This window comes from Oryctolagus cuniculus, chromosome 11, assembly GCF_051225735.1.
Source record: "Oryctolagus cuniculus isolate XC-2025 breed Fujian yellow rabbit chromosome 11, ASM5122573v1, whole genome shotgun sequence".
In the NCBI taxonomy this organism is placed as follows: domain Eukaryota; kingdom Metazoa; phylum Chordata; class Mammalia; order Lagomorpha; family Leporidae; genus Oryctolagus; species Oryctolagus cuniculus.
The window spans coordinates 46913059-46923810 of record NC_142877.1 but is presented as its reverse complement, the minus strand read 5'-3'; the positions used below and the strand labels follow the sequence as shown (position 1 = coordinate 46923810).

At 50.0% G+C, this 10752-nt stretch overlaps 1 long non-coding RNA gene across 2 annotated transcripts; it reads right to left on the bottom strand.

Annotated features, from left to right (window-relative positions):
• Positions 1-5167: 5167 nt before the first annotated feature.
• On the bottom strand, positions 5168-9453 carry LOC149123441 (uncharacterized). Of its 2 annotated transcripts, XR_016217106.1 has the most exons (4): positions 9281-9453; positions 8193-8299; positions 6466-6561; positions 5168-5400 (listed from the first exon to the last, which is right to left on the bottom strand). It is a non-coding gene; the product is annotated as an uncharacterized LOC149123441 (long non-coding RNA). The 2 variants fall into 2 exon arrangements; XR_016217105.1 differs by lacking the exons at positions 5168-5400; positions 6466-6561 and adding an exon at positions 7718-7909.
• Positions 9454-10752: the final 1299 nt, after the last annotated feature.

Genomic DNA, 10752 nt, shown 5'->3' with positions numbered 1-10752 from the left:
AGAAGCAGAGCATCAGCAAGAAAGCAATGAATCAAATGGGAGAACCTGGGAAGAAAACAGAAGAGAAAGCAAGATGTATAGTGAATGTCCAAGCCGGGGTACAGTAGACTGGCTATGGGGGGGTAGCAGAAGGTGACATTGAACTGCAAACCACAGCCCACAATCACTCTTGAAATTTTCTTTTTTTTTTTTTTGAGATTTTTTTAATTTATTTGAGAGGCAGAGCAGGAGAGAGAGAGAGAGAGAGAGAGAGAGAGAGAGAGAGAGAGAGATCTGCTGCTTCACTTCCCAGATAACCACAACAGCAAGGTCTGGATCAGGCTAAGGTTAGGAGCCAGGAGCTCCATCTTATCTCCCATGGAGGGTAGCAGGGGCCCAAACACTTGGGCCATCTTCTAACTGCCCTCCCGGGCACATTAGCAGGAAGCTGGATTGGAAGTGGAGTAGCCGGGGCTTGAACAGTTGCTCCTTTGTGAGATGCTGCCATCCAAGGTGACAGCTTAACCCAACGCACCACAACACTGGCCCCACCATCACTCTTTAGCTGCTATGTGATCCTGTCCCCTGCTGCTCCCAACGCTCATGACCAGAGATAGAGGGCAGAGTGGCTTCATCAGATGATGGAAAGAAAGCACAGGAAGGCACAGAGGATGAGGAAGCGTGATCTGGAAAGATCCCAGGGAGGGCATGGGTTGGGAGCACTAGGGACCATCATCTGTGGCTGTTAGACACTTCTGGTGGAGTTCCTTTTAGGCTGCAGGAGTGTCAATCCTGCAACTTTATGACTGTGGCGGACTCAGGTGACACCCAGTTGTCCCCACCTTGCGATATTCATGCCCTCGTAGGACACCCTCCCCTCAAGAGTGTGTGAGGTTTGCACCTTGCTTCTAACCAATAGATTACTGAAGACTTGGTGCTGTCATAGATCACATCACTATGAGAATACCTGCCTTGCAGCTAGGCTCTGGTTTTGACAAAGCAAGGACCATGCTGGGGACACCCACATGGTAAGGGAGTCAGATGGGTGCCAGTCCAGTAGGCAGCTGGAAACTGAGGCCCTCAATCCAACAGGAGGCAAGGAACCAAGGATTGCCAACAGCCTAATGAGCTTGCAAGTGGAGCCTTGTCAAGTGGAGCTTTGTGATAAGATCATGGCCCCAGCCAACACCTTGAAATCAGCCGGTGGGAGGGCTGGCAGCCAGGCACTGATTAAGCTTAGCTGAACTCATGGTGACAGAAATTGTGAGACAACAAATGTGTGCCTTTAGCCCGTCTGTTTTTTTTTTTTTTTTAAGATTTATTTACTTATTTTGAAAGTCAGAGTTATACACAGAGGGGAGAGGCAGAGAGAGAAAAAGAGAGAGAGAGAGGTCTTCCATCTGCTGGTTCACTCCCCAAATGGCTGCAATGGCTGGAGCTGTGCCGATCTGAAGCCAGGAGCCAGGAGCTTCTTCTGGGTCTCCCACGTGGGTGCAGGGGCCCAAGGACTTGGGCCATCTTCTACTGTTATCCCAGGCCATAGCAGAGAGCTGGGTCGGAAGTGGAACAGCCATACAGGATGCTGGCACTGCAGGTGGCAGCTTTACCTGCTACACCACAGCACTGGCGCCAAGTCTCTCTGCTTCTGATGACAGAAAAACTAGAAGGGCATTGCTTAGTGTAAATCAGGACATTAAGCATCAGACACAACTGAAACCTATAAAGGACCTTGAAAAATTTCATGGAGGGGCCAGTGTTGTGGCACAGAGGGTAAAGTCACCACCTGCAGCTGCTAGTATTCCATATGGGCCTTGGTTCGAGTCCTAGCTTCTCCATTTCTGATCCAGTTCTCTGCTGATGGAGTGCTTTCTCTCTCTCTCTCGCTCTCAAATAAATCAATATATAGAAGCCCATGCATAACTTTTCATAATAAGCATTCTCCATCAACTTTTAAAATAAGATTTATTTTATTTATTTGAAAGACAGAGTTACAGAAAGAGAGAGAGAGAGAGAGACAAAGAGAGAGAGGACCGCTGGTTCACTTCTCAAAGGGCTGCAACAGCTGGAGCTGTGCTAATACGAATCCAGGAGCCAGGAGTTTCTTCCCAGTCTCCAATGCTGGTTCAGGGGCCCAAGGACTTGGGCCATCTTCTACTGCTTTCCCAGGCCGTAGCAGAGAGCTTGATCAGAAGTGGAGCAGCTGAGACTTGAACTGGTGCTCATATGGGATGCCGGTACTGCAGGTGGTGGCTTTACCCAATATGCCACAGCACAGGCCCCGCCTCCATTAACTTTTTAAAGACCCCTCATAAGCATAGATTTCAAAACCATTTGCACCAAAATAAACCTCATCTGTTTTTAGTGCGGAAGTTGTATTTATGTATTTAATTTAAAAAATTGACATGTAAAAATGGTTGGTATTTTTGGAGCACTATGTTTTGCTACATGTATACATTTTGTCATGCTCAATCATGGTAAATATATTTATCCCTTCAAGCATTTAATAATTCTTTATGGTGAGAACCTCCCAAAATCTTATTTTCTGTTTTTTTTTTTAATAGAAAAACATACAGAATATTAACATTATCCATCTCCATCCTACTGTGCTCTAGGAATCCAGAACTTATTATTCCTGTCTAACTGTAACTACTAAGCTTATCTTTCCATTCCATTGCTCCGTGGCATTTTCAAAGTCCCGTCGTATATTGGAGCACATGAAGAATGTCGGAAATGATTTGTGGGGGATGGCACTGTGGAGCTGCAGCATCTGGCATCCCATATGGGCACTGGTTATAGTCCCAGCTGCTCCTATTCCAATCCAGCTCTCTGCTATGGCCTGGGAAAGCAGTGGAAGATGGCCCAAGTGCTTGGGCCCTTGTACCCACATGGGAGACCTAGAAGAAGCTCCTGGCTCCTGGCTTTGGCCTGGCCCAGCCCTGGCCATTGAGACCATTTGGGGAGCAAACCAGCGAATGGAAGAAATCTCTCTCTCTCTCTCACTCTCTCTCTCTCTCTCTCTCTCATTCTCTCTCTCTTCTCTTTCTCTGTAACTCTGCCTTTCAATTAAATAAATAAATCTTTTTTAAAAAGAAGTGACCTGTGAGTGGAAGCTCCCTCCACAGGAGTCCCAGAAACTCTGGCTCTCTGTTGATCATCACCCTGAGTAGGGTCAAGCTCAAGATCAAAGCCACAGGGACACATTTTCTCCTCATCCTGCAGACAGAAGTGCCTGTCCCAGGCACCCTGAGAGATGTCGTCAGGAAGAGAACAAGCCTCGCGCATGCACGCAGCTACTGAAGGCAGAAAGAGCAGTGCTTTCTTGCCGCATGTCACTTTTCTGTTTCAACTCTGTTGGCCAGCTCCGCAGACGCCTCCTGGGCTGACGCAGCTGCTGGCTGGCTGCCAGGCCAGCACACAGCCAGAGCAAAGGGGCTGCTCAGGTCTCTGGGACTTTGCAGAAACCTTGCCGAGGGCTGGCTTATTTTTTCAATCTATTTCGGTAGTAAAAGGAAGCCACAGGCATCTCTACTCCGGCTCCCCAGGCCGACACCTCATTTCTACCAGGGCATGCGCCTGCGCCTCTGGAATTCGGGTTGGTTTAGAGCGAGATGGGAGCTTTGCGGTGGCTTCTGTTTTTGTTTCCCGGTTCACCTTCATTCTGGTATTTTCTCCCTCCCAAAAGCCGCTCTGTCTTACCCACAGTGGCTCGGATCATCCCCATACACAAATCCAGATTCATTTTGGAAAGGCTGATGGTTACGGGCTGGAGCTGTATTTTTGTTAGCTCCAGTCTACCTGTGCCAACAAAAATGAGTGTATTCATTTTTATTATTTTTTTTAAAAAAAACCCCAAACCTTTTACAAATCTTCAGTGAGTCTGAGTAGAGTATATTCATACCAGGACTCCAAATTATAGCTGAGAGCCTGAGGACTCAACAAGTACTTTTAGTTCAGATTCATTTTAGATTCATGTAAGCAGGGGAAGGAAACTTGGGAGACACAAAGTAGCCTTTGAACGAATGAAATCCTGAATGAAAAAATGGGGGGAGGGGCATTGAAATACCGCCATCTGCAACCAACCCAGTGCCTGTACCACATTTTAGAGTTACTTAGGGAGGCAGAATGGGCTTTAGCACCTAGGGGAGACGGCCACGGGACGCGAGTTTAGCTGAGCCGAGGAAGGAGCTACTTGGGCACTAAGCTGATGTAGGAAAGTAAGGTAAGTCCATAAGGATGACTGCACCCCGGCTGCAGGCACAGATCTGTCGAAATTGTTCAGCCCTTGTAGGCATTATGTCCTGAGACACATCTACCACTGAGGATGGCTGACAAAGTTGATTTTACTGCAGGTTTGGATGCCTGGCATCAAATGATATGAATAGTCCGTGTAATGCTACCTGGCAGATCTGGTTGCAAATCATTTTGCACATGCAAATCCCATCCGCCAAGGCCTCTGCGTGTGGGAGTCATCCTTGGAACTACTGTGCTCCCGATGTAGAAGTTTCTAGAAGGAATGTGCTGTTTTGCTTTGAGAAGGGAGACGTTCTACGAACTGGACACGGGTGGCCTAATTCGATCATGGTTTAGGGGAAATTTACCTGGGTTGGTGAGACCTTCTGGGCTGTGGGATCTTTTAAGCACAGTGTGATTCTTGCTGCCAATGAGGTTGGACTCTGCAAACACTTCAGCTAACCCAGCTCATCCCTCACTGGGAGAGGCCACACTGGAATGAGCTTTGGGTACCACATCATTGCAAGTCCAAGAAGCAGGGAAGCTTTTGAGTGTGTTTGGTTCAGAGGCCCGGTTAAGAACATCAAGGCCCTGGGCTCTGTTTGTCTCCTCTTCCTTCTGTGTGGTCAGATTCACAAGGAGCTGTGAATGAACTCCAGCAGCTCTCACCATTACAGGGCTTCCTCCCCTGCATCCAGGAGAGAAAAGCCGAGCTCACTGCTCAGGACACATTCAGCCTAGGTGGCTCACGTGGAGTGCAAAGCCCACCCCCAACCCCGAAGGGGTCATGGTGAACTTGAGCTTCTTATCTCAGGCTGGAACCCCATAGAACTGGCCAGGGCCAGAAGCTGTGGATAAAGCTTTCTTCTGAATGGATGCCAAGAACAGAGCTGGGCTAGCAAGACCAAATCAGGGAACCCACTTGAGACCTCAGGATATAGCCACATTTTTTAAAAAGACTTTTATTTATTTGTTTATTTGAGGCAGAGTTACAGACAGAGGCAGGGAGAGACAGAGGGAGAGAGGTCTTCCATCCACTGACTCACTCCCCAAATGGGTACAATAACCAGAGCTGGGCCAATCCAAAGCTAGCAGCCAGGAGCTTCTTCCAGGTCTCCCACGTGGGTGCAGGGGCACAAGGACTTGGGCCATTGTCTACTGCTTTCCCAGGCACATTAGCAGAGAGCTGGACTGGAAGAGGAGCAGCCGGGACATGAACCGGTGCCCGTATGGGATGTCGGTGACACACAAGTAGAGGCTTAGCCTACTATGCTACTGCACCAGCCCCAGCTGCAGAACTTTTTAGCAAAGAACCTCAGGCATTGAAAACTCAGAAAACTGATCCTGCCAGTCCTGGGTGATCTCATTTCTTGTTCTCCGTAAAGAACATTCGCCTTCCAAGAACCAGAAACACCCACAGCACAATCTCTGTGCAGAGGAATTTTAGCTGGTGAGAAGAGGAAACATTTTTGTGGGCATTCAGTTAGCTCTTCAGGCTATCCCACTGTGCCAAGCTGATAACGATGGTCCCTGACTGTTTTATCTCTTCCATGGATCCACCAATTTCCTACCCACAATAACTCTTCTCTATCTTGATTCTCAAGTGCTCTATCAGAAACAGCCCTATTATAGATGTGCTAATGAGTCTCATTGAGCAGAACCAATGAAGGCTACCCCAGCCAGCCTCAGAGAAGGCCAGGACCCCAGCCTTTCTCTCTTCCCAACATGGCAAGCAGCACAAGGGCCAGTGCCAGGGGGTACAGAAGTGCCTGATTTGCCTACCGACAGGAGGAAAAGCAAAAGAAGTAGCCAAGTCCTCCCTTTACCACTTCCCAGGGTCCTGGCCTTCCCTTTATCAGCCGCCTTGTACCTTGGTGGTGGCACCATCCTTCTCTTTTCTCCTATCCAGTACACTCTTGCTCTGCATTCTAGAACTCTCTAGTGGGCTCATCAACCACTGTCATCGTATAAAATATCAGTTTAGAAAATGTCAGCTGGAGGGCTGGGGCTGTGGCGTAGCGACTGCTGCTTCTTCAGGGTGTCTCCAGGTTCCAGAGAGGCCCCCACATCGTCTCTCACCTGTCTGATGTGCCTGCACTGGGATCTGGACTTGGGGTGTGCACACACATGGTTCCCTGTTACTTTGGGGGAGCTGCAGATCCTCTGTCTCCAAGTCACATTTACTTTCAGTTCACAGCTTGACCCCAGCTCCCATCCCGCCTCCATCAAGCAGCCTTTGCCTGGTGGTCCCCTCACCGCTCAGCCTGGCAGCGCACAGCAGGCCCCATGGAGATCATCCTTCAGCCTTGAACCCTGCCTCCCGTGGTCCCGGTGGAAATGCCTGGCTTCATCCTGGGGATTAGGGAGAAGGACTCAAAACACCACATCAAGACCCCCCTCCCCCAACTGGGACCAGAGATGCCGGCATCTCATTTCAGAGTGCCAATTTCAGTCCTGGCTTCTCCACTTGAAATCCAGCTCCCTGCTAATGCACTTGGGAAAGCAGAGGAAGATGGCCCAAGTGCTTGGGCCCCTGCACCCACATGGAAGACCTGGAAGAAGCTCCTGGCTCCTGGCTTTGGCCTGGCCCAGCCTTGGCCATTGCAGTCATCTGGGGAGTAAACCAGTAGATAGAAGATGTCTCTCCATCGCTCTGTCTCTTTGCCTCTCTTTCTCTGTCACTTGACCTATGAAATGAATGAGTGAATCTTTTTTTTTTTTTAAATCATTTCTCTGCTGTAGAATCAAGAAACAAAGATTCAAGCCTCAAAGCCAGCCAAAGGCAGTTCTGTTCTTGGCCTATGATGGCCAAAGTGTGGTCTCCAGAAGGTGGATTGGCTTTGCCTTGAGCCTGTCAGAAATGCAGACTCTCAGGACAAGCACTTGGCTCAGCATTTAAGACACTGCTGAAGATGCCCACTTGCCCTATCAGTCTGTCTGGGCTGGACTCCCAGCTCCACTGCTGCTTCCAGCTTCCTGCTAATGCACATGTTAGGAGGCAGCAGGAGGGGCCGGTGCTGTGGCGCAGCGGGTTAACGCCCTGGCCTGAAGGGCTGGCATCCCATATGGGTGCCGGTTCGAGACCCAGCTGTTCTACTTCCAATCCAGCTCTCTGCTATGGCTTGGGAAAGCAGTAGAAGATGGCCCAAGTCCTTGGGCCCCTGCACTCACATGAGAGACCAGGAAGAGGCTTCTGGCTCCTGGTTCCTGGCTCCTGGCTCCTGTCTCCCGGCTTTGGACCAGCGCAGCTCCAGCTGTTGCGGCCAATTGGGGAGTGAACTAGCCAATGGAAGACCTCTCTCTCTCTCTCTTTCTCTCTTTCTCTCCCCCCACCCCGTGTGTGTAACTCTGACTTTCAAATAAATAACTAAATCTTAAAAAAAAAAAAAAAAGAAGGCAGCAGGAGATGGTCCAAGCACTTTGAGTTCCTGCCACCCTCATGAGAGACCTGAATTGAGTTCTTCAGCCTGCCTTTTTGCCTTTTTTTTTTAAGAATCATTTTATTTATTTGAAAGTTACACACACAGAGAGAAAGAGAGAGGTCTTCCATTCTGCTGGTTCACTTCTCAAATGACCGCAATGGCCAGAGCTGAGCTGATCTGAAGCCAGGAGCCAGGAGCTTCTTCCACGTCTCCCACGTGGCTACAGGGGCCAAGGACTTGGGCCATCTTCTACTGCTTTCCCAGGCCATAGCTGAGAGCTGGATCAGAAGAGGAGCAGCTGGGACTGGAACCGGCACCCATATGGAATGCCAGCACTGCAGAATGGGGCTTTAACCCACTGCGCCACAGCGCCAGCTCCCAGCCTGCCTTTTATAAGCATTTGGAAAGTAAACCAGTGGATAATCTCTCTCTCTCTCTCTCTGTGTCTCTCTCTCTCTCTCTTCCCTTCCAAATAAATAAATACATAAATAAAAACAAGAAACGCAGGATCCCAGTCTCCCTCCATACCCCAGACTGTGTGAATCAGGGTCACCACGTTACCGGGACCTCCAGGGGGCTGATGTACACGCAGGAGCATCGATCATGGAACCGCTTCTCAACCTTCTCTCACGGACTCAACTTCCATCGTCGAGGGGTTGAAGGAGGCCCTGCTTTACAAGGGTACAAAGAAGGCGTTGGCTCCATATTTTCAATCATAAAGATTTCACTCTGGTCATCAACAGCCACATACCTCTGTCAACACCAAACTCTCGGGAAGAACAAAAGCTTCCCATTCTCTGGGAAATGCGAACTGGTTTATGAGAAGAGTTCTCATGGGCACCCCTTGCACCACCTGGCGTCCTGACCTCACGTCCCTGTCACAGTCTACAGTCAGGCTGGGTGTCCTTGCCCTGTTTTAAAGGTTAAGCTCCTGAGGCTTTGTGAAATCGATCAATACACTGGGTCCTCCGCTCCCCTAGCCCGGGAGTCACAGCTGGGAGCAAAGCCAGGTCGTGAATGCACGCCCCAAGTCTTTCCCAAGCTGTCAAGAGGGAGGGCGCCCCTATATAAAGCTTGTTTTGCTGTTCTAGAAATAAAATCACTCAAAAAAAATGGGAAATGCTTCTCTGCTGTGGAACCCGGGAACTTCTCTACGAGAATCTGATTGCCCTCCCAGATATCAACTTGGAATGCCAGGGTTTGCCTCCTTAAAATGATGATGGTGAAGACGATACCTAGTTAGGCATCCAGTTTTACTGGAGGAAGCATTAAGCATCATCAAGAAATATATATGGAGGTTGGCGCTGTGGTGCAGCAGGTTAAAGCCCCTGCCTGCAGTGCCAGCATCCCATGTGGGCTCCAGTTCGAGTCCTGGCTGCTCTACTTCTGATCCAGCTCTCTGCTATGGCCTGGGAAAGCAGTAGAAGATGGCCCAAGTCCTTGGGCCCCTGTAACCACGTGGGAGACCCAGAAGAAGCTCCTGGCTCCTGGCATCGGATTGGCTCAGTTCCAGCCGTTGTGGCCATTTGGGGAGTGAACCAGTGGATGGAAGACCTTGTCGCTCCCCCATTCGCGGAGGAACGACACCGGATCCTGCACTGTTCTTTTTGCCCGGCCCTTCCCGGGTTAGCTGCCGGTCCCTCACTCACGGAGGAACGACGCCGTCCCGGGTTAGCTGCCGGCCCGCCTCTGCGGAGGGGCGGCACCCCTGCTGCTTTCCCCGCTTCAGCGGAGGAGCGGCACACCGCCGGCCGGCTCTCAGGGGTTCCTCAGATGTTTCCCTCAGATGTTCCTGGTGCATGTTGTTTCTCTCCTCCTTTATAGTCCTCTTCCACCAATCCCAATTCTGCTGCCCACACGCCGAGCACACTGCTCTCCTCCAATCAGGAGCAGGATCAGCTCCTGTTGCTTGTTAGACAAATTGGCGAGGCAGCTGCGTAGAAGTTGTTTACTCCTCCCCAGCGCCGTATTGTGGGAGATCAGATGCATAGAATTAGTCTTAGTTCCAGTAACTTAGTCTAGTCTCAGTTGCTCCCCACAAGACCTCTCTCTGCCTCTGCTTCTCTCTCTGTAACTCTTTGAAAAATAAATAAAATAAATCTTATATATATATATGTATGTGTATATATATATATCCTTGGAACCCTGTCCTCATCCCGGAACAGATACCTGGCTGCACAGGTGGGCGGCATGGAGGAGACAAGATAGGACCTGCAGCTGACCTGGCCAAGCATCCCCTCTCAGAGCCCTGCAAATGAGTTTCCCGGACACCATACCAGCCTGTGCTGTTAAGTAAGACTGCTTGCGTGCAAACCCAGCCGGCTGCTTCCACCCCTTATGATAGGTCACCGTAGAGAAATGGCATTGCATTTTTACAGAGAATGATTGCTATCAACAGCATCACCGTGCGCAATGCTGGTGTGTCTCCCTGACGCTTGTAGGAAGGGGCGAGGATTATCTTCTTTGAACTGACTGAAGAGGGGGCTCAGGGCATCTCAGCAGCACGGCCATCACCACCCAGCTTGTGACTGAGAGTCAGAGGCCCATCTCAAGGATCTGATTCCAAATCACTGCCGCTCTCAATCTGCTGCTACGTGAATAGCTTTGGTGCAGACCACCTGTTAGGCTGCCCGATCAGCAGCAATTGAGGACAGAGCCCTGAGGGAAAAGAATGCCTAGCAGGGGGCTGATGAAGGACCCTTGGGATGGGGAAGCAAGCTCTCCAGACATCAAAGGTGGCGGCTAACGGAGCAGGTCCTGCCCACCGTATTGACACAGTTGCAGAGGAAACGTGGTGGTGATGAGTTAAGAGTAAGCAAAAGAAAAAAGGAGGTCTATCCCAGCTGGGTCTCAGCTCCTTATCACACCGTGCTCTGAGAAACACTGCTTCCAATACGCAGTACTGGTGTCCCTTCCTGTAGAAGTTTAAATATAATCTCCACCATGGCTATTCCAGGTACTGGGCAGCCGTGGCTGTCCCAGGACAGACCATGGAACATTTTAATGTAGTGTTGCTTATGGAGCACTGCTCACCTTCTCAGCAGGATGAGTGATGGTTCACCCAATTGCCTACATAACAAGAGAACTTGGGTCCTTCCGGTTTTCCACCCAGAGCCTGGTG